This window comes from Rhodnius prolixus, unplaced genomic scaffold (genome assembly GCF_049639745.1).
Source record: "Rhodnius prolixus isolate KJV_2025 unplaced genomic scaffold, Rpr scaffold_1, whole genome shotgun sequence".
Classification (NCBI taxonomy): domain Eukaryota; kingdom Metazoa; phylum Arthropoda; class Insecta; order Hemiptera; family Reduviidae; genus Rhodnius; species Rhodnius prolixus.
Genome location: NW_027411581.1, coordinates 19,339,506 through 19,364,664, shown reverse-complemented (window position 1 = coordinate 19,364,664; position 25,159 = coordinate 19,339,506). Strand labels below are relative to the sequence as shown.

Below are 25,159 nucleotides of genomic sequence, written 5' to 3'. Positions count from 1 at the left end.
TGTTTGAGATTATTAAATGGAAACTATTAATAGAAAAATCTTACTACGTATAGAGCAATTGTATAGTTAATTCACCTGTCTAACAGATCAGACTGGATCATCCCACACTTATCTGGTAAAACCAACACCTGATGCAAGCGATGGAATAAATTTTTGTACCCCCCACAGGCTGAGCTGTAGAAACAGCAGTGAGTGGGTTGCCATTTCCTTTAGATAATATGCACTAAGTTGTCTAAATTATCATTTTATTATTTTCTTAACGTTCGGACTGAACATGTTTTCTCCTTTATTGACAAAATCGTTTGTTTTTTATGTCTGCTCAAACCCCATTGCTCTAAGCTGGAAATACGTAATACTTATATTTACGACTTACGTCCAACTACCAATCAGTTAACGTGGAAGGATTGGAATTGCTAAACATACTTTTTTCCTTTTTTTGAATTTACAGTATATTATAAAATCCGAGGCCATGACCGGCCATCGAAAAGTAACTACTTTTCCTTATACTTGAAGGATGTCTTTTGTAATGCGCAATGAGAAGTAGTTGCTATGGTTACTGAGATCACCTGTCGTTAAGTTTATAAAAAGGCAAGTTAAGTCACTGTTTGTTTCGTGAATCAAGGTAATGGAATGGAATAAGCCAATTCGCCTTTAAAGGACTCAGAAGGGCAGCAGGTCGGACAGCAGGACAGAAGCCTCGACTGAGGATGCCAATAATGCTGACCGAATCAGGTGCCTTCCCGGCGAGTAAAGATTATTCTTTTTTAGTTTAGAGGATTCATTTGAATTCGACAATGATTGCTCTCAATGGTTTATTATTGGTGAGTCGGTGACTGTGTGAAGCTTAACTATGAATTGCAGCGATGTTTCTGTAGATTCACTAAGTAGAGAAGGAGATATAAAAGGGCTAACTGAAATTGCATTCCTTGTACAGGACAAGAGCAACTATTCTCAACGCCCTTTGGTCCACTTATAATAAATTATACCACTATTATTTTTTAAAAGGACAAGCTCCAAGGAAGATAATGAAACGATTATACCTCAGATGTGATAAAGCAGCATAATCGTATTAAAGAAAGAAGGCAAATCTGACGGTTACCAGGATTCGGAATTACTCTTCAACAATTCCAAGTAGAGTATAAAGCTAAATAATGTTTAAACAGATTATTACATTAGATTATGCGAACTCTATGGAGACAAATGAGGTAATTTCTGCGCCTTTGCCGGTCTAGGCTACAAGTTTAGACATCAGCCTAGTTTTGTAGGGTTTCTCAGATTCTGAGAATTCTTAGATATTGAAAATTGTAGTTAGGTCGGCAAGTATAGAGCAAGTCGGGAACTTAAATGAAGTCGACATCTCTACACCAAAATTGATTATCTCTGTTGATGGTTTAAAGGGCCAAAACACGCGTGCTACGAAGGGATAAATCGAAGAAATTCTTCGATATGTTGGACTGACGGAAGTATTGTAGAGTTTCGCCTAGCACCAGTAAGGAGCCCCAATAGATAATGAAAGTTAAAAGTTGCAGTGCCAATATATCAGCACATTTTGCCTCGGAACTATTATGCTTTAAAGTTCATATTCCTGAGAATGCAATTAAGTAAATGAAGACTATTTGGTATTTCCTAGTTTAAAAGCAATAGTTTATTCTTCCACAGGGTTATTAATTTATTTGAAGTAAAGAAAAAGACAATTGCGATAGAATAGCAAGTTAGATCAGAACACGATCTCCTAAATAACCTCAAGGTCTCGAAAATGTCTCTTTTAATGATATTCCTTTCGACCCCGACTTAATTTAGCTCGACCTTTTTCTACAAACATTGCTTAGCTACAGTATAAAACAAGGTGTGTCTTGCTGCATAGAAATAATTTATAAAAGGAATTTACATAATGAAAATAAAATAATAATAAATAAATAATAATAATAAATAAATAACCTACACACATATAAAATATATTGCTGTACAATACTCGTGTTATCCAATAAGTAAATACTTGTTTTTATCGTTTTAGTGCTCTTATCTACTAAACAATTTTTCTCTGATGAATAACAAGATAAGTATAAATACAAATTCCTCAATATTTTAGAACAAATAGGCGGATAAGAATAAAATAAAAGTGATGGATATAAGATATACAGGTGTATATCCACTTAAATAATCCTGATATTAGGTTATCATGTACCGCTGTAATTGTTGCAGTAATAAATTTTAATAAAAGATGAAAAAACAAAACAAAAACAACTATCGATTGTTTTGGCCCCAATTTCACTAAGATTTATTTATCTATTTACAATGGGAACTCTTTTCTCCTTGAAATAACTTCAGCTACCAACATTAGAGCTGCTGAAAATAATGCTTTTTCAAGCCAAAGTTAATTCCTCGCATGGACAAACTGAATCTTTCAAGATGTGAAATTAGTGAAGATAATTTTTATGTTCTCATGAAATTTATGTTGAATTTGGACTCCTTTCTGGAACTGTCATTGTTACACCTTGACGTAATGTTACAACTTTGATCTTAACTTTTATTTGTGATAAATATAACGAAAGATAAATGAGTGTCCACACTAGATATTTACGCTTCGCTAGGTTTTTCGGTGCCCTAACACTCTAGATTAGCGTTAGCCACTCCTCATTTCACCTTCTTACAGACAGTTATCTACTTTATTTTCTATTATTAACTTCAATATAAAAATATTTAATTTACGTCTTAAAACTACTTTCTTGAATTCTAGTTTAGCTTTGAGTGTCTGGTAATCACGGTTTGTTCTATTGTCTTTGTATCTAGCGGTTATAAGATCATTTCTTTGAGAATTTCAATTCATACGAGCCAGTCTAATCGTGAGCGTAGTTCGATAAAATATAATTGGTTTCCATTGGTTGCAAGCGTACAGTACAATCAAATGGGTGCAGGCAAGCCACTAGCTTCAGAGAGGTCGTTGCTACCACTGTGCTGGAAATGTAATTTCTTTGCTCCAGCAGATTTATCAAAATTTTTGTTTTTGTTTTTTTAATAACTTGAATTTTACTTATCGAAACTTATCGAAGAATAATTAATATAGGTTATTTCTTACACTTTGAACCAGAAAATTTACTTACGTCACATTATTTACATTTTTTAAATGAATGAGAAATAGTGAATATTCTCTCTTAGTGAGAAAAGAGTGTGTTCATATTGCGGGGATTATTTTATTATTAATTGCCGCATTTTTCTTTCCAATTCAGCAACTGAAGCAAAAAGCGGAACCACACACACACACACACCGGATCCGGAAAAAGGAAGAGAGGTAGGGACTGACGGTAATTTTCAGCTGCACAGGTCAATCATCCAACATTTAGTGATAGAAACTAAGCATTTTGTTATTGTCAAGTAAGGTTAGAGAGAATACTTGTAAGTGGATCGTACGATTTGAGTCGAGGTCTTCATTAATGACTGAGGGTCCTTTACGAGTACAACACAATAATTTGTTAGCCTTCGAATTTTACAGCACTATTTATTGCTAATTTTTTCCCACGAAATTATCATTATTATCTTGTAATGAATTCGCTTTTTTCTCTTCTTTTTTTTTTTTACAGCCATTTAATTAGAAAATATGGCGTCTTTTTTTAACTTACTAAAGAACTTATCGAGATAAACGCGAGTTTAAATGAACAATTTGATTTTATATGTTCCCCTGAGGTAGGTGATAATGCGTTTTAATTTTAGACAACATTTAAAGATGGATCAAAACTGTCCGGTTGGATAGCTGAATAAGGTTGGTCGTCAAAAACTGAGACACCACAGTAGCCGAGCGTTTAGAGACGAAGCCTGCAAAGCTAATATAATATATTTATTGTTGGAGTGATTTATCACATAGAATTTGTATAAACCTGGATTCGATTCCTGGTCTAGGCCATGGATTTTATTTAATAATGAACAAAAGAAAGTCACTTTTAGAATCTTCGCTGTTTAGCTCTTTAAACAACGGTTTTAAACTTTTTTTCAAAGGGATCCAGTTAAATAAAGTAAAGAATGTTTGCTGGTCGTCTACGTTCTCGACACCTAATTAGGTAGATACTTTAAGCCTGTCTGAAGAAATGGGTATTACCTCACTTTTTACTTACTTTTCCTCAAAACTATAAATAATAATAATAATGTTGCAAAACAATCCAACTTTGACAATTTGTCCTCTTTTTCTATTAGAGATAAAATTCCCAAATTTTCTTTAAAATAAAGGGCAAATCCTAATGAATAAGCGTAATTTTTCGCAATACACAGATCGAATAAGTTTTGAGAAAAACGACGCCAAAAATGGGTAAAAACGAAGGGTTCAAAAATGGTTTTTGTTCTTGTTGTTTTTATTCCATGAATATTGAATCGAAAATCGAAAGACAAATGTTAAAAAGGAAACGTACTTCCTTGTTTCGAATTAAAGCGAATGAAACATTTTCAAAAACCTTATCTAATCCGACAGTTTCTTATCCGATTACATCAGTTTTGGGCTGATAAGTAGTAATAAGAGAACATTTACTACGACTAAACGTCTTTTTGACTAAGTTTATGTAAATTATTTTTCTATTTTATTAATACTACTTTAATACACAACTGGCAGTAATTATATAAAAGTTTTTAATAAAGTAAAGTAATTGCCTTTTTTTTTCAGGCGGGGCTTTACGTCCAGCTATCAATTAGGTGTCGTGGACGGAGGCGACTAGCAAACATACTTTACTGTAAATTTTTCACATTAACCATTAAATAAAATTCAAGGCCTAAAGACCGGGAATCGAACCCAGTACCACAATGCATATTAGCTATGCAGGTCTCGCCTCTTAACCGCTCGGCTAGCGTGGAGCCTTAAAAGGTTATAATATTTAATGTTAAAGTGCAAAGAGAAGATTCGAGTCTGGTGCTAATAGAGGATTTTTAGCGAATGAATTAACTGCAAAAGCGGAGATCCTGAGTTCTAATAAGATCTCGGCTTTTATGTATTTCTCTTCTTAAAAACATGCAGCGATGGACATTGGTGCCAATAAAGAGAGAACAATGTCCGGAGACCGGTAATTGTTGACGCGCCTTAAATTAAAATAAATCAATCAAACCAGGACAGTGAGCTGTTAGAAGCTCCTAGGAAGAGAAAATCTAAGGGTCAGCAGCTGGATTCGAACCCGGGACCTCCGCGTGGGAGTCCAGGATGTTATTTTTTTTTTATTTTTTTTTTTTTTCTTGTAGGGAGAGTAAGTAATGCAAAAGTTTTGATTCGTAAGTTATTCCCGGAAAGAACTGGTTTCCTGTCTATACTATAGATTCATTAAAACCCGGAAGTGAGGAAAGTGGTGCAGATTTTTGTAGGCGAATCTTTGGGTGATTTTGGCACAGCCATGGGGCGTTTCATATCCAACTTTTATGGAGAAACATCCGCAATTTTGGCAGTTGTGGATTTTGCACTCGGCCAATAGTCTTATTCGCTGCAGTCTGCTCTTCAATAATCACCAGACTTTACTGTATACTTACATGAACAAGTGCTTTATAATCTTTTTTCCCATTGGATCCCGTAAGAGGTACCTGGGAATGGACGAAGCAGATAAAAGCAAGTGGGTCAGTCAGTTTTATCACTGAACTTAGCCAAACTAAAAGAGCAACTGTTCTTGAAGTGTTTGTACAGATCTGCAGCTGAGACAGCTACACGGTGTTCAATGCCCGGATGGCTTTTCGCATCATTCAAAGTGGCTGCTTTCCGCTTCAAACTTGGCATAACTGCTTGAAAATTTCACCTGTGCGCTGCAAGACACTGGTATCTTAAGATAAACAGACTCGCCATGCTATTGGCCAAGCTATTTCTGCACTGGCAATATTGAATTTCTTTAACTGTGAGATTTTTTTGTTAAGGCAATAGTTTCCATCACAACTCTTTCAAGATTTCATCGAAGTAATTATAAATGAAATAAATTACAAAACTACCGCCACGAATACTCACTCCACTCCCACGAATAAGTGAATGCTACTTAATCAAGCCATCTATGTATGCTGCTGTTCTGTTATTGGTGTGGAGAGGGATGCTGTGTGAGAGATCTTGGCTGTATCTCGCCATTACGATCTCCTATAATGGCATCTCATTAATATTTAAAAGATTAACTATTAAAGTGTTGATTGTAGATACAAAACTTCTTTCTGAGACAACAGTAATAACATTTTCTAACCGATCTAAAAGACACAGTATTATCAACTTTCCTTTACATAATAATAGTCACGAAACCAAATGTAATAAAGTTCTGTTTTCATTATCAGCTTGATCTTTAATCTGTAACTGGACGAAATCGTCAACAAATAAACCTTAATGTTCATAAATCGCAAACAAAAAAATATAGAAAGAAAAAATTACTGCCAGTTTCAGTCTTGATATAACATGTATTATGCCGAGCTTTCGATCTAGGAACTAGGTCATCTTCAGGGCTAATTGACAATGTAATAGTTTATATCATTAAAGGGTTGGTGTGTCTTCTGTCTTATCTGCTCTTAGACTACACCACACACCAACACTCCAAGTCACACCAACCCTTTAACCAGTTAAGCGTGGAATTTAGTTTAAAAAAAAAACCCACAGTGTGCGGAATTAAAATCAGAGAATGACGTGTATACACGTCGAACGCAGGGCAAAACAACCAAAAGTTTACAACGTCTTAATAGTCACTGCAAGTACTTTATCGGCAATTTCTAGGGCTTGAGATTACAGAGCATTCTGTGCTCATTCAAAATCTTGCACCACTTCACGTTTGCATTGCCCAGTTAACTAGGGACTAGGGAAAGAAAAGAGCTTTGAATTCTAATGTAAAATGAAATCATGCTCGTACTGAGGTCTGAACCTCTAACTAAGGTAAAAACGGCATTACACAAGAGTTGGGGGCTTCTATTTGTGTGCGTAATGCCCAATCTCTAATGCGGAGACCAAACATGTACCAACCACTTATCATTTGGCTGACTCCCTCCACCCTCTCGATACCTGTTAAAATACTTGGCAGTTCTATTGGTAAGGTAAAGGAAATCCCACCAAATAATATTCTTATTGTATTTTATTAAAATTTCGAGTTTTTGTAGTTAATGACAATTTTATATTTTTCACGAGCATACACGTCGAACACACCGTAACAGAGATTTGGTTTGACGTGTATACAAACGAAAAATATTTCAATAAACAGAAATACAATAGTTGTAAATGAAATATTTTTAGGATAAAATAAATAACTACCAGTAACCATTAAAAAATGATAAAAATCCGAAAATAAAGAGCCAAACTATTGAGATACCAAATCTAGTAACAAATTGAAATAAGCTTATAAAAATAACTGAAATGTAGACTTAAAAATATAAAATAACTGAATAAATACTACTGGCCCAGAGAGCTAAGAGATATTGCTGTAAAAAAATCAAATTCAGCGCATTTATATAATATATTAAATACAAATAAAAGTAATCAGTTTATTTAGTATTCCTTCGAATAAACGCAACTTAAAAGCTCCAATAGTATAATAATAATAATAATAATAATAATAATAATAATAAGAATAAGATAATTAACTTTCATCAAATTATCCATAGTAAGAAGCTCAGCAAGACCATAATTGGTGCCCTCTAACAATGTATCCAGAGTCAGCTATAAATTGGACAATAGAAATAGAAATGATTTAAATCTTATTCTTTCTTCATGTTACAGACTGTACATAAATTTAAATAATCCAAAAGATATTTATTTCCTTTATGAAAGATATGCAAATTATTGTTGCCGACTAATCTGATCTGTACTATTGTTCTAATTGTGTGTATTGGGTTAAGTTATATAATCTAATTTTCACCTAAACCTAATGTGCTAATTTTTCAGAAAACTGAGCTAAAAGAAGACTTAATACACCTGTTAATATTTGAATAATTAATATTCAAACTGAGCCAATGATTTTTTAAATTTTCTAATGCAGCATGCTTATTCTTATCCAGATCTGTATCACATTCAATTTGGGTACTAATATCGATACCAATAAGAGAAAACTAATTTGAGATTACCCTCCGAACCAATTTTATTTTCATGCATTTCTTTCAATCAGATAAAACAAATTTTTGGTTATCTAGAATCAAACATTTATGTTTCAATATCTAAACGCGGGCCTGATTATTGATGTTATAAATAACTGGGATCCTGATGTTAAAGAAAGGCCGGAAGTATGTCTTAACAATTGTTTTCAGAATTTTAGAATGGTGTCCTGTTTCTTTCACAGATGGGTAACTGAAATTCCTACGGCGGTCAATGCACGCCACTATCTTAAATGACTTAGTTGGCCAACAGTTGGTGTTAAAGTCATTGCTTGATGTTCCGACAGCAGCTCTGAATAAATAATGGCACAGTTTTAAGGACAAAGTTGCCATTAGAGAAAATCAAGTTTAATGAGCATTCCGTTACACAGTTCTGAATAGAAATAAACAAGATCTGGAAACAGACAAGACATATTCTTATCGCAGTAGCATTAATTATACTACATCATTGGACCGTCTGCCTTTCCATTTTTTGAAATTATACCATTTTAATAAGGTGTCTATTAAGTGGATGTAACGGGAGAAAAAATAAAAACCAGATAAGAAAGATTAAAATGGAATAGTTCTCACATGTTCCATTTTTATACCTAAACTGTACAGGCTAAGTAGTCTTGAACTATATAGACTATCTTGATGGGCAGAGTGAGACTATTCAATTTGAAAATCACTCCTTATTTCAAGTGCTTCTGTTGCTTTCTCACCCGACTTGTCGGTTCGCTCTGTACTCCTGACAGGAATAACAACTGAAAAAGTATAAATAAAAGACTTGGAAAAAATGAGCGCCTGCCTTCGTGTCCATTAGTGGGTCTTTCTTACTTTCTAATAACTTTCTTTTAATAGAGACCCCGCCTCTCCACCCTTATATATTTCTCTAATAACATGCTTCTTTCTGGCGGTTGCGTGCCGGACAGTCAGACCTGGCAATACTTAAAATGCACAGATTATCTTCTTCATTTTAAAAGAAAATGAAGACGATTATGGTTTTATTTAATCTTTATTAATTATTCATTTCCGACTAATAGATTAATAATTGAAGAATTAATTGCTAAGTTAATGACCATTATGAAACCATTATTTTAACCAGTTAAGCGCGGAATTTAATTTAAAAAAAAAAAACCCACAGTGTGCGGAATTAAAATCAGACAATGACGTGTATACACGTCGAACGCAGGACAAAACAACCAAAAGTTTACAACGTCATAATAGTCATTGCAAGCGACTTTTTCTGCAATCTCTCTGGGGCTTGAGATTACAGAGCGTTCTGTGCTCTTACATATGCATTCAGATATATGTTATAATATCTGATATAATAATAATTCTGCACCTGTAGGCAGAATTCCCCAAACCCTGTTTATGATAACATGGAAGAGCAATTAATCTCTCTTTTAAATAGGCAAAATAGATCCGACATCCTCAACATTTGTCACCTCTTTATAAATCTGATTGTGGAAAGAAATCTAAAATAGTTGATTGGATTAGTTAATGTTAGCTGCTGATTTGTTTGTTTTTATTACATGCTAATACTGCATGCTGAAAAATATGTATTATCTTTCTTTAAATGTAGTAAAAGCTACTCTTGTAACCAATTTTTGTATATTGATTACAATAAATATATATTGATATTGACTGATTTTGGCTATATCAATATGTTATAATATCTGATATAATAATAATTATAAGGGAAGGGATTAGCTATGAGGTTAGCATACTGGACTCCCACGCGGAGGTCCCGGGTTCGAATCCAGCAGCTGACCCTTAGATTTTCTCTTCCTAGGAGCTTCTTACAGCTCACTGTCCGGTGATGGACAGTGTTGTCTGTAACGAGAGAACACTGTCCGGAGGCCGGCAGTGCACTGGAAAAAAAGCTCCGGGCACTAATGACCTCAGCTGTTGATGCGCCAAAAAAAAAATAAAAAAAAATAATAATAATAATTATATATTTATTGCATAAAAGGTTACAGACTTTTGCAAGGAGTTTGCGTTCGAAAATATTTCAATAAACAGAAATACAATAGTTGTAAATGAAAAATTTTAGGATAAAAGAAATAACTACCAGTACCATTAAAAAATTATGAAAATCCAAAAATTATACAGTAGCAAGATAGCACAATATGTCAAATTAGATAAAAGGCCTAATCACGCCCTATTTGGAAAATTTCTACAAAAACGTTCCAAGTGAGATTGATTATTTATTACACAAACAAATAGCACTTCAGCTTTAATGAATATTTATTTCAAAAAGAGAAGATAAATTAGAACTCGAGAAAGTAGTAGAAAATATTGCAGAGATTTTCGAATAAATGAAGATCATGATTTTGAAAAAATAGGGCATTTTTGTTCACCAATGTATTGGCAGTTGTAGACAATGAAGCAGAATTATCTGTCAATATTTAACCCTAAAAAAAAACCTATTGGTTAATGCTACGGTAAAACCACAATAACTAAATGCTATTGTTGCTTTTTCTTTTATCTTCACCACACTCGTTTTGATCGGGTAAAATGATTGAACATAAAAGGCACATCTGGTTTTATTATAATGTAAACAGTAAGGCTTTATAGATATTTCTACTTTCTTAATTGTTTCCTCTTTATTCACAAATCTATCGTTAAACGTCTTTAAGCGTAGACAAGAAAGAGGTGTTCAATCGCGGTTTTAAAGCCGCATGTGGCTCTTTAACCTGTAAGGCTTCTTTAAAAATTAATTTTAATGTTTGAATCTCAGTGAAGAGCGTAATCTTCAAATAAAGAGAGTGACTTTAGTTACGGATTTTTAATATTCCTTGCATAAATGATGATTTAAATAAAAGTAAAATAGCGATTCAAAGCATTTCAAAAAAAAGAATAACAAAGTGAATAGAAACTGAAATCTATCGTTGAATTTATCATTAAATAAAGATGTTTTCCACCAACGACAAAAAATATTAGACGACCAATTACCCTACCGCACAGTAGATTTATTGGGCCAGAAATATCTCTTTCTGTATGCCAGGTAACAATATTTAGATTCAAATACTGTTTTACTTAAAAGAATTTGTTCAAGTATTTTTTAAATATTGTATTGGAATACTATAAACAGTAGTATGTCCTTAAAAGGTCGATATATACGAGGGTCGTTTGAAAAGTCCGTGCAAAAATGAAAACTACTCAATTTTTGGGGGTAAACCTTTTTTATTTTTCAACATAGTCTCCTTTTAGGCTTATACACTTCGTCCAACGCTGCTCTAGTTTGTTGATCCCTTCCGAATAATAGGATTTGTCCAAGTCTGAAAAATAGCCATTCGTTTCTGCAATCACCTCTTCGTTTGAATAAAATCTTTTTCCCGCCAGCCATTTCTTCATATTGGGGAACAAATAGTAGTCCGAGGGAGCCAAGTCTGGAGAATAGGGGGGATGTGAAACGATTTGGAACCCTATTTCCATTAATTTTGCGACCACAACTGCTGAGGTGTGAGCTGGTGCGTTGTCGTGATGGAAAAGGACTTCTTTGTGGGCCAATCGTGGGCGTTTTTCTTGCAGCTCGGTTTTCAAACGGTCCAATAACGATGAATAATATGCACCTGTAATAGTTTTACCCTTTTCCAGATAGTCGATGAAGATTATTCCTTGCGAATCCCAAAAGACAGACGCCATAATCTTTCCGGCCGAAGGAACGGTCTTCGCCTTTTTTGGCGCAGATTTCCCCTTGGTAACCCATTGTTTTGATTGTTCTTTGGTCTCAGGAGTGTAGTGATGTATCCATGTTTCATCCACAGTGACGAAACGACGCTTAAAGTCCTGCGGATTCTTCTAGAGCAGCTGCTAACCGTCCTTGCAACACTTCACACGATTTCGTTTTTGGTCAAGCGTGAGCAATCGCGGCACCCATCTTGCGGATAGCTTTGTCATGTCCAAATGTTGATGCAAAATATTATGTACCCGTTCATTCGAGATGCCCACAGCACTAGCAATCTCACGCACCTTCACTCTTCTGTCATCCATCACCATATCATGGATTTTATCAATGATTTCTGGAGTAGTAACCTCAACAGGGCGTCCAGAACGTTCAGCGTCACTTGTGCCCCATATGGCCACTCCGAAAATTTTGAAACCACTTATAAACTGTTCTAATCGAAGGTGCAGAGTCACCATAATGTTTATCAAGCTTCTCTTTAGTCTCCTGAGGCGTTTTGCCTTTCATAAAGTAGTGTTTAATCAACAAACAAAATTCTTTTTCGTCCATTTTTTGAAAATCACTCGACTTCCTCGATTCAAACGAATGCCAAACACAAAGAAATAGACCGATCTGGCTGAAACTTGGTATATGTTCTTCCAAGAGATGCTACTAACTAAACATAACCTCGATACGCGCCAGTGGTGCTATGTCTCTGACTTTGCATGGACTTTTCAAACGACCTCCGTATTATAATCTATTATTTGCAAGCATTCTAACGCTTCTTATTTTCTTTTAATGTTCTTCTATACCTTTTGTTTCAGAATTAAATCTGTAGGAACTGTCGCTTTTTGACGTAAAGTCGCCAAGCAAATTCTATGAACTTGGTTACTAATTTTAATTGATTAAACTTGTAAATAACATCTCCTGGTTATGCTTTGGTGTAATTATCACTTGATATTATCACTTTTTAAGTTAAGCGATGTTTATTAGAGCTACAATTGGATTTCAGTGCTATAAACAAACAAAGATATCTGTATCCTTTCTTATCTCATTTTGAACTAAAAAATTTTATCCATGAAATTTGGCCTATGATAATTTGAGGCCTACGACGTAGTTGCTCGAAAAGCCCCTCTCTTAAAAGAAGTTTAATCAGAAACCACCTTTGAAGATTACTTACAAAAGAATTAAGTGATTGTTCCTCCGAAGTCACATTAATTGCTTTACTCTTAAAGGCTTCTCCTTTTTAAGTCAGAGTTTTCTAGAAGTTTTCTTCCGTATATCCTGTTTCAAGCCATTTCTGCCCGTTTTACGAGTATGTTACTTTTTACCAAAGAGCCGTCATATCCTTCTGATTTGACATCCTTTCTGTCCCAGACTCAGCTCAGCCTCCAAATCTAATTACCACTTAATTACTACACACAAAATTCCTTTTTTGGCAAGTGCTTTAATGTTATTATCTCGCCCTCAACAACATATATAATCAGGTTTCAAGAACCACCTCCCAGATAGATCTCAGATAGATATCCGATGTACCTTGCTTCCTGGTTATCGTCAAGAATTAGTCCTTATTAAAGGAACTTCGCTTATCTGGTGGTTAAGCAGGTAAAACTGCTCCATCAATCAAATATTTCACTATTCGCAATCTGAGACTGCATTATGTTGATACAGAACGGAAATAATGTACAAAGGTACAATTAATTGTGTACAAACGAATATTAATTAATTAATATAAGAAAATGCGATCTTTACAAATGAGATAAAATATAATCCATACTTGATCACACTGCGCCTAATTAGGCAAGGAGAGAAATCGGTCACGATGACAGAACAAATGCAAACTTTGTCGCAAAATAGGGACCATTAGTGAAATTTTTGTCAAATCATAACACCTTGGTTAGATGAGATGTAGAACGTTGATGTACAACTGACTTCTTGCATAACAATCAAACAGCCTGGAAACAATATATCATGTACGCTAAAAGATTAATAAGCGGATATTATGGTGCGCAATATTCTTCCCAATTGAAATACACGATGTGTTACAGAACGGAAGTAATGTACAAAGGTACAATTAATTGTGTACAAACGAATATTAATTAATTAATATAAGAAAATGCGATCTTTACAAATGAGATAAAATATAATCCATACTTGATCACACTGCGCCTAATTAGGCAAGGAGAGAAATCGGTCACGTTCGATCTCCATTTTCAACAAACTTTATTGCAGGGGAAGGTAGAAAATTTCTTGTTTTTAATTAACCTGTCCTCTAGAAATTGAAGGATAAAGTAACCTCTTAATCCTGGTTTAGTAGGACACTTCACTGTATCTTTTCCTGAATTTAAGGTGACGGTAAATATTTCTGCTTACTTGTTTCCCGTGATTATATAGTTAGCTGCAGTTAAGAACTGTTAGCCAGTCAGACAAAAGACGCCACCTCAATTACACAATAATTATAAGAATTAGCCAGCTGCAGTACTCCTTGGCCAAGGTCAAATTGGAGAAACAACCACCAGCTATCGTGATTCTTCAACTTCTTTTAGTACCAACCATTAACTTTTACGGTTGTTCTCAATGTGGTCTTTTGCTATTTTATAAACAATTTCACCCATCATCGCCTGAAAGGAAAAAATAATTTAACACTAGAACGAAATTTTAATTGAAGTAATTTAACTTACCTATTTTATGGCGATTTTTATAACTGGATCCAGTTGTTTTTACAAAGTTTCAGAAAATTTAAATGTAAAGAACACTTTTGTCATTAATCATAAGATTCTTTGTTTACATCTTTGGACGGGTTTGAAGAGGTTGTGTTGCGTGCACAATATGTAGTATTTGATAGGTCACAGAGAGGGTGCCACTTTAGGAGAATAATCAAACTGGGATATTTTAGATGAACAGTGAATGTTCTAAAAGAATGGAACAAAGCGAAGTAGAGAAGAAGGTGTTAAAAGAGAAAATATTCTCAATATTAGAAAGATTGGCCATCCGAAAACAAGATGAATTGAACAAGACACATTCTTGGCGTCACAAACTGTATTGTTGCAGCTCAAAATCCGAATGCCTTGCCTTGCTGTGCCTTAAGTAGGAGGCAAGACTCATCCGAGCCTAGTCACGCAATTTGAAAATGTAAGTAAGTAAATACTGCTCATAAAAACATTATACTTTTAACTTGACTTTAAATATCATGTTCCATAATTACTTTGCATTGTTACTGAAAGAATAATGTCATGTCATTACCGACAAACGAAGTAAGCCTTTGGTTTTAGAATAGTTCTAATTTTAGTAAAACCAAAGTTGAGGAATAATTATTGATATTGACAACTTTATGTAATCAAGACAGCTGTTAAAAACGAGAGGTGTATGGTTAAGTGGTTATCCTTGAACAAAACTTTTTTATTTTTATTTTTTTAAGTTAATATTTTAGCTTTATTAAGAATATTTCAAGAATCTATATTTAATGGTATGCTTCTAAACTGATAATTAAACAAAGAATACTAAAAAAAAAATCTGCAATGTTGAATAGTAATTTTTTAAAAAAGTTGCACAGATAACAGATATGTGTAATGACTTATCAACAATAAGCTTTTTCTTGTTACATAATAGAGTTACGACATATAACAATAAATTACGATAACTAACTTTATTAATTAATTAATTTAAATAATGGTTTCAAAAGATAAGATGTGAACAATTAGATTGCATTTAATATTATAGATAATATGTAATTAAATATTGTTCGACATAATCAGAATTATAATTTTATTTCTCATGAATATTAATTAAGTACAATTAAAAAAAAATCTATAATCAAAACTCTACCTTGTTGGTAACGAATTAAAGATAATTGTTTTAAGAACTAAATAGAACGATACTACTTTCTTGCGCGACTACTTGACAGATATTCAAAACTAACGCTTACCAAACAAGTAACTACGTACTCGTAGTCTGTGAGTCATCCAAGCAATCCAATATTAGTGTCCTAAATCGTTACAATCTGAAATTCTACTGCTACATTCTATAGATCTAACAAAACACTTTAAAAAGATCTTAACATTCCATCCGTCAAAGTTTTAAATACTTTTCAAAAAAAAAATCAAAATATATTCTTTATTAAATGGTCATTCTGATCCACTAGTCCATCAACTGTCATCCTGACAACCTCACTCGATTTGTGAGGCGTCCAGGGACTAAATAAATATTACTTTCAGAAGACACCACTGAGGAGGATGGCGACTCCTCTTGTTTTTGTACTTGGGCCTAGTTACTTATTAATGTTGTTTTGCTACAGTTGCAAATTACAAATAAATGGAGAAATTAATTAAAAAATACAAAGAATAGAATAATGATCTAGAATAAACTGATCAAGTAGCATTTAAGGAAACCTAGTTAAATAGACGACACAAGAAGCTGCGAAAAAGATGACCAGTTGCATGTGTCCTGCTGTGCTAGTGGCTTGGAAATGCGGTCATCCAATATGACAAATCATCAGCTGAGAGTCAAACATAGTAACGGGACAAGCTGGAACGATGATGGTCTTCTTCTTCTTTTTTTTCCCCCCCTTTATTTAACTGGACCCAAATGTAGAGCAAGCACGCACCCAGTAACTAGCGACCATGAAATAAATTGTACCTAATTTTTAAAAACACTCATCTCTACTAAGTTCACGTCATTTTCACCAAAGATGGAATTTTAGAAAAATACCTAAAGCTCCAAAATATTAGGTTGGTGGTAGGAGCATGAATATTACTAAATTGACACTTTAGAGAGAAGATAATCTTTTCTAAAAATGTCCTTTCCTGAGAGAAAGTTTTGAATAAAAATCCTAAGTACCTAGGTACGAAACTGTATAGATAGAGTTGCATATCTGCTAGGGAATTTCGCTAAATCCTTCTGTACATCAACAGAATGACAGTACCGGGATTTGTTCTTTTGAGCGAAATTCAAGAAGCAAACGAATAGATTTGAGAGTAAGGAGCGGATAAACTTAGTGCGATATGCCAGGCATTTGCCTTCATTTATTTCTATTTTTTTAGTTTTAATAATATTTAGAATTAATCATTGCAGTTGAAATTCATTAATTTAAAAGAAAGAGCCTTTAAAAAAACACAAATGAGTAACCGAAAATGCAAGTTTTACATCCTATATCTCCTCAACTGTATCTTCTTCAAGAGATAAAAATGTTCTTTCTTTAAGTAAAATTCCATCGAGTTTCTTACATTATGTTGCCAGATAATGCAATTCAAATTTTGAATGTAAGGTGAAATCTCTGAAAATCTCAACAAACAATATCTCCACGAATTGTATAAAGATACAGAAGTTTTGTACTATTCTCCTCAAACTTAGAGATAAAGTTGTTCTTTGTTTGAGCAAAATTTCATTGAATTTCTAAAAAACAAATTCTTTATCTTTGAAAACAGTTTAGATGAAATGTAAACCAGATAACTTTTTATCTAAACCTTTTTCCCCGATAGATGATATACAGTAACTTAACTCACAAACCCAATTAAAAGGTACTGAGGGAATATTATTTGTTATTACATTTAATCTTAGAAAACATATTTTAGGTAAAATTGATGGACAAATAGAGGTTACTGTTATACTTGATTAAGTAATGCTCAAAGAAAACTGTAGAAGCCATTTTCAAACGAACTCAGAAAAGTGAAAAAAAGCACAGAGTGAAGTACTCCAAGTTATGGATTTTTTCAAAATTTCTTTTTGTAATATTGAAGACAAAGAGATCTATACAATTCACTGGAATTGTCCCCTATCAATGCCCCCTAATTATGAAATGCTCTAATCGATTTTTTTGTTTTATAAAAAAATGTTCCCTGCTGAAATTATTTTGTTTAATCACATCAGAGTTTGAACAAAAATGGAATAAAAAATAATTTATGCTAATTATACACATTTTATAACAAGAATGGAACCGTAGATTCTTGTTGAGTCCTTGGGCACCATATATTAGGTAACTATAGGTGTAGTTAAAGGAAGTCGTCTACTTTGTGTGATTGTAATGTAGTATACCAAATGATGATGCTGAGTGCTGGTGTCAACACTACTCAATACCAAATATGTCCAGAGAATCTCAGAGCTTCTCATACGTGAATTTCTTACATAATTATTGTGGTAACACTATTAATGGTATCGCTGTTTCATATTCAATGGAGCGGAACAGGATGTTCGCAAATATAGTCGAATCTCTCTTTTGTTATAGTTATAGTTCAACACTAGATGGTATAAAGCCTAAAAATATTTCACCCCCGAACCTAGTTAAGAACAAAAACAAAACAAAAAGCCTGGTTAGAACACTGCAGAACGTTCTTTTGCCACAATTATTACAATTATAATTAACTAATTTTCAGATATTAATTTTAAGACAGTCATAAATCACCAGCAGGGAAGTGAATATAACAATTTTGACTAACATTCCCAGAAGGGTGAAGAAAGTTCTAGCTACTTCTTCAGGGATCCTGACGATCCAGCGGGTTACTTAGTCCAACAACACGAACAAAATTCAGCCCAAACTTTTAAAATTCACCCATAATACACAAAGGGTTGGCAGAGATAGTTGAGTACAACTCATTCTTGGGTTTAGCAAACCCATAGCCAAACTCTAACTCATGTAACCCTTTAAAGACGCCAACGTTGATTGTTTAGGGAGCTACAATAGATTTTTTTTAGGTCATAATGTTGCGGTTTATAGCTACTTTGCGGCATATAGCCACTTTTTCAATAATCTATTATTTATTTACACTATTGTGAGTAACCTCTTAAACGGTCATCATAAAAATTCAGAAAATCAGTTTTAATGGAAAGTAGTAATCGGTGCATTTTTCAACAAATTTAAAAAAATAAATTAGAATTTATGGTCTACAATTGAACTACTTTCTAGCATTCTCTAGAATGATTAATTCCTTTCAGAGACTAGGAATTCTAGCAAGGCCTTCATATTAATAGTGAAAGCAAGCTTTATTCTAAAGTGGCACGTTAGAGAGGTTCCCTAAGAACCTTTCTGAAAATCAATACTCCTAGGAAAATGTTTCGTCGAGATAAGTAAGGGAGATTATATACAGGGAAAAGAAGGAAAAATCAGCTACAGCAGGATGTTAGAGGATAATATTCTTACTCTGTAATCAACAGAAGGATCTTAGAAGGACGGGTGCCCTGAGGAGTAGGACATCGGCCTCGGAGTGGGCCCCTAACCTACTCATTAGAAAACCCTAACTCTCACATTCCTCACACTGTTGTTTTTATCTTGAACCAACCAGAGTCTCCTTGCAGTAACTTGTCAGACACTATTGTCCATCTTTATTTCTTCCACTCCAAATTCTCTCAGTCTGTATTGCATATTAATTAATAACATATTGCGGGAGCATATAATATAAGCTTTTTCTTGGAGGCAGTCGATCCAGTATGTGTGTCAAGAGTCAGTGCAAGGCAGAGAAATTTGTTCTGAGTTGTTTGGAGTTATATTTGGTCCAAATTACTACTCCAGGACAGGCTATAAGCAAAGCAGGCGTAGAGAACCATTGGCCAGATGACTACTTTGAAAAATAAACCAAGTTTTAAAGAAAGTTTAGCCGTTTTTGATAAAAAACAAAAATCGATTAAGTAAATTAATATTAGCGTTCGACGGATTATTAATGTGGATGAGTTCACAAAGATATAAAGCAGTAGAAGACAGAAACTCTGTTTTGCAGACCAAATTGCAAAACTATTTTTACTCAGGGGATGTTTATTCTAATATTCCAATACTGAACGATTAGGAGAAATTGCAAATTACTGTTTATGATACAAATAACGATAATAACGGAAATCAACTCAAATAATCACAAAGATGGAAATATATATTTTTTTTAGGATAATAAGAACAATGGGCAGAAAGAGAAAGCTCCTTTTCGAGAAAGTGAATAAGAAGTAATAACACAGAGTCTGTCACCGAGATTGGTAACCTACCTTTTGTTTTCCAACAATGCAGGCTTTATGTATTTTGTAATTCTGTAATATTGCACTTACAATAAACTGCACTATACAAAAAATGTATTTCCTTTTGTTCTTCTGCAATGGCCACGCTAATTAGTCATGTTTGACTTTATGTTGTAATTATCTCTTACAACGATTTGGCGCTGACTGATTCTTTCCGCCCATATCAGCAATGTACAACTTGCATCAATTGAGATGTTTAAATGTCATTGATTCTCATGCACAGAACGTGAAGCACGTTCTGACCAGCTTCAGATATTTATACGTCATCCATCATTTGCTTGATTTCATTTGTTCAAGAATTTTTGTGAATGTACATTCAATTTTAAATTAACAACGTTATGGTTCATCAAAGTGAAAACCAGAGTGTTCATCAAAGTTAGTGAAGAAATTAGGTAGACTTGATGAATTAGATTAGTAGAAAGCAATGAGACTTTCATGAGTTCCAGAGCTTTGAGGAATCCATGGCAGTGAAAAGACTGATAAGTTGACAAACTTGGGTTTAACTCAACTCTTCGAAGACCCAGGAGCCCTGCTGCCAAACACTAGCAGCTAATGGGAGCCAGAGCTCAAAGAACGCTTTGTACAATGACTTTGAAAGTCTTTGGAGCGGAGGTAACTAACTATAAGGGTGAGAACACCCTTATAGTGATTGGAGAAGTTGTAACAAGACTGGTAGGTTTAGGAGTAATAATTGTGAAGATTATAAGAATTTAATGAGAGGTAGGGTTTTTATCGTGGAGGTAAAGGACCCTGTGCGGTTTTTCTGACATAATTATCACCAAAATAAAAATATATTTCTATTAATTTGCTTATTTTTGTATACGTATATTTAAAAAATCAATTGATTGTCAAAGCGTTTGAGGAAAAATCCTTACGATGCAATTTTAAATAGCAGTATTCTACGGGAGCAGTCACGAACCTCTTGAGCGCAAGTTTGTGTACAAAATGTGCCAGCTGTTATCAAACAAACACTGCACATACAAGTGGATCAATGGTGGCGCAATATTTGTAGTATTTCTAGTTAGCACAAACATTTTTATTTACTATTTCATTATTACTATTCCTTAGTTCTCTATTTTGTATTTATACATGTAGCAGTGACAGTAACAAGGCTGCAGACGTAGAATATAAAATAGAATAACATTATAAGTTACAATTGTTATTTCATTGTGTAATTTTTAGTCATTTGTTATCATTAGATGAGTCAACAATGTAACAGGCTTTTTGTGATGCACTGAACTAGCTTTTCTTATTCGTTTGGTTTGTTTCATTCAATGTTCTTTCAATTCACAAGTAAGATCAAGATTGCTGGAACCTTGCAAGTCAAGGTTACTCCATTTTAAGATAGTTTTCACAATTTTTTTTTGATCAGTTGGTACGAGGCCATCAAAGTCTCAGCCGACGTTGATGGTGGAAAACAATTATGAAGCGGAACACAGGTTTTTGTTGAATTTTTCTTAGTGTTTTTGGAGAGTTTAGACACAAATGGAATGCTGTAGTCTTTATGAATAGTAAGGAAGAGGATTCCCAACTGCAGCGTTTGTATTCTCTTTATGTGTAAGTACAAATCACTGCATGTAGAGCTAAATGCAACCATCGTTTATCCTGTAAAGTTATTTTAGAGCGTCCGTCAAGTAGTCTGGACTATGAGTTTAAATCTCTCGTTAAGTTCAGTCCCTTTACTGTACAGAGGGTTCCAGGGTAAATCTCTTGTCTAGGGAAAGTCCAAGATACTGCACGTGGTCAGTTGGGGGATTTAAGCTTCTTTGAACAAGGTGCTGAGTGCGAAAAACTCTCGTTTAAGAGTGAAGATGATTTATTTAGATTTGTCTGTGACAATTTTTATGCACCATTACTGTAGCCAAGGTTCTCAGTGTACGAAGATGAAATGGTAGATAGTGAACAGCGAGAACTCGATCAGTATGGGAAGGAAAGAGTCATCAGCGAAGGTGTAGATGGTTGTATGGAAGTAGGTAGGTAGGCTACGACAGAAATGACAGACTTTGCCTTAAGTTACCCCTCCAAGTAGATAGAAGATTGGGAAGTTCTCTTTTATCTTTATATGTATAAATAGATTACATGATGCGTGAAGGTAGGCTATTACTATAATGTATTTTGCTAGTTTTAAGTAGCTTCAGTTATCTCTGGCTATAGTCAAGAGTTGGAAAGACATTAATGCAGAAACAATAAATGTAGTTTCCACTGTTAAAGTTGGACTTAAAAGAAAAGCCGCCCCAAGGCCGTAATTTTTATTTCTCTTCTAAACCAAACACTCAATATAAGTGTATATATCCAGTAATTTTATTATCCAATAATATTTTATTATAGATAATAGAACTTCATCATTAATTATCCATACACATTAATAGCTGTTATTATTATATCCATTAATGAGATGGCGGTGAATGTCCCACTTGTTACATCTACTAATTAAGTTCATTGCTTTGTTCTAATGTAATACTTTATAACTATTATACTGTTTAACTCCTGCAAAATGTCGTAAATTTCTAAGTTCTACTGACTTAAATTCTGCAAAAACAATAATAATAACCATGATTAACATTAATTAAATACAGTAGTTTTAATTTGTAAAAGTATTGAAGAAAGTATACCGTTTATTTTTACAGAAAAAACAAAATGGCTAATACATAAATATGTTGCAAGAAAAAAACAATGTATAGAAAATGTCTGCTTAGTAAGGTAATCCGCAAAAAAATATGAAAACTATTTTTACAGAAAAATTTTCTACTGAAAAGTTGATACACAATAAAATAATTAGTATCAATGTTACTAATGGTCAGTTTATTTCCTTATTAATTACAAAACAGTATCAAACTAATTAGAGCCCTATAGAAAACATTAAGTTGCAAATCTAACGAGAAGCACTGACTCATGGTACGGATTTTGAGAGGCTACAGTTTGAAATTTGATTTACTGTTTATGCTTGATATCAAGTACAGGAAATTGTAGCTGCGACCGCAATGAACAGCACTAACAGGATCGCAGGTCGTTTAAATTGGTTATTTCATTGTTTTTTCTAGAAAAAGCCATTCAGCTAGCTGAATTTTTGAAAAAAGCATGCTATACATTTTCTGAAACCCTAACATAGATGTTCTTAATCTGTTCTTTCCGAAATAGGAGACGTTCTATCATATTAAATGTTGCATTTAGATAAGGTCACCACGAATTTCAAATGTTTTCTTTTTTTTTAAAGTATAGAAAATAACAATTATTAATTCAAAACTAGAGAATGTATCCCAAGAAAAGAAATTGAAATGAAATTAATAATGAAAAGGTAAGATCGGCAATGGTCTAGCCCTAGCCAAGATGAAGCGGGCATCGATCGCTCCTGAAACGAAGAGGAAGAATACAAATAAAATTGATCTCCAGAAGCCCATTCTGTGGCTTTTGCCGATAAAATCTTCTCATCATAACTTGAGGCTGGACGATTGGCCAAGCAAAACGGAAAACAGCGTTGATTAGTTTGACGAGAGGCCCCCTTCAACACCTTCATCTTTAATTTTAATTAATTGTATAACAATAATTATTTCTTAATTAATTATTCAAATTTTTCCTCTCACTTTTGCTTACTGCGCATGCTTATAAATTAACGAGCGATCTAGTGTATGAAAAGTAATTAACATGCACAATTTTTCGTTTTTTTTTGCGACAACAGGAAGTCAGATTTATTATTACAGGATTATTTTCAAAAAAACAAGAGAATAAAGTGGATAACTTCCTCTGGCAGTAAGAAAAGCGCACCATTGTCCACTTATACCGTTTCCTAATGACCTGGTGACAGAAGTACGTGCGTACACAAACTCACGATTACAATCTATCTTTCCAATAATAAGTTTCAATTAATTTCCCTTTGGTGAAATCTCCACATATTTACTTGAAATTATAGCCAATAAAGTTATTGGAAAATGATTTATTAAATTAAATTTCCATCTATAATGTAATGATAATTAAGATAATACATTTTTTTTTTTTTACTTGCATCATCTGGTAAAACACAGAAGTAATTTTTAAATGACCTCGGATGACTTTCAATTAATCATATCCTTAAGACATATCTCACTTTAATGATGTTCATAATCACAGGAAGAAGAAACGAATTAACTTTGCAAGAGTCCTAAAAATTATTACGTTAAGTTCTCTCTGAATATAGCCATAAACGCAATGAATATGCTGCAGATTTTCCTTGAAAACTGCAGTGATGAAGTTATTTTTTTCCCTTTATCATGAGCAAGCATTATCACAAAGCCATTTTAGAATTTAATGATGGACTTCTCTAAAAACTGAACTCTATTCAGACACTTCTTTATAGCCCAAGGAATGCTAACTTCATTCTGTATGTAACGTTAATTAATTTCACTAAAATTACACGACGAGTTTTTTAACTTTTGTAAACTAACAGTCGACTTCTTTGTCGATTAACTCTGTGACAGTCAAAAATCTTAAAATATTAGTTTACAAATCGATATGGTGATCATCGAATTTCTAATGAACTCTTTAACTAGTACAGGAATTGGCAATAATATATTGTAAACTAGATAAAGTAAACCCAAGCAAGGAAAATGAAACTAAAATGACGATTAATTTTACATTCTTTTAAACCGACCAAGTAGGGCTTCCAATCATTATTCTGATTAAGTCAGTTCTACCAAAACTCACTGCCAGTTTTATCTTATAATAATTATAATTAATTATTAACGATGGGAAACTTTGAAACAGGGTCATTGCTTTTGACCCTGGTAGCCATCTACACTTAGACCTTTACCAACTAACGCTTGCAGCCGGTAAGACAGCAATAGGAAAGCTGGAAGTCTCCAAAAATATAGTGTGGCGTATCATCTTGGTCAATTTATGGTTCATTCGACTGAACAATCCACGGAAAATTGGAAATAGCCAAAATAATATACTTTATGGGCAGGTCATATATACATATTTCTAGAGAATTTTAGCTGGACAATATTATGAATTTTACAAACAGACTAAGGACGGCCAAAAATCAAATCTGTCGTAGGACATACCAACTTATCTAATAGTGAAAAGAATACTTCATGAATTACTTTATTACATTGAACTGTATTTTATAAAGCAGAATCTTACTGCCAAAACAAATAAGGTTATTTTTCTTCTTCATTAAAGTGATCTCTATGGTGATAAATCCACGAGTGCAGCTGTTACAGTCCATTACTCTAAAATTAGACCAGAAAGCTCCAACTTTGAATAAGATCTGCAGAGCAGATTGGATTTACCGAGAATCAAGTTCATTAAATTATTCATTTATTCAATAAATACATATTTTTTTTTTTAATGTACAAGTAACAAATCAATAGAAATAGAATCATGTAACATGCGAATAGAGAATGATGGCGCCTAAGATGGTAATGTGACCCATAAAGTATATTATAGAGAAGTGGGACCTATCTAGGATGCAACCAATGAGAA

At 33.6% G+C, this 25,159-nt stretch overlaps 1 protein-coding gene across 2 annotated transcripts in view; it reads right to left on the bottom strand.

The window, feature by feature from the left end:
• ko (Stork-head domain-containing protein knockout) overlaps positions 1 to 25,159 on the bottom strand; it is a 260,788-nt gene that overhangs the window by 190,047 nt on the left and 45,582 nt on the right. The gene's annotated exons all lie outside the window — the stretch shown is intronic.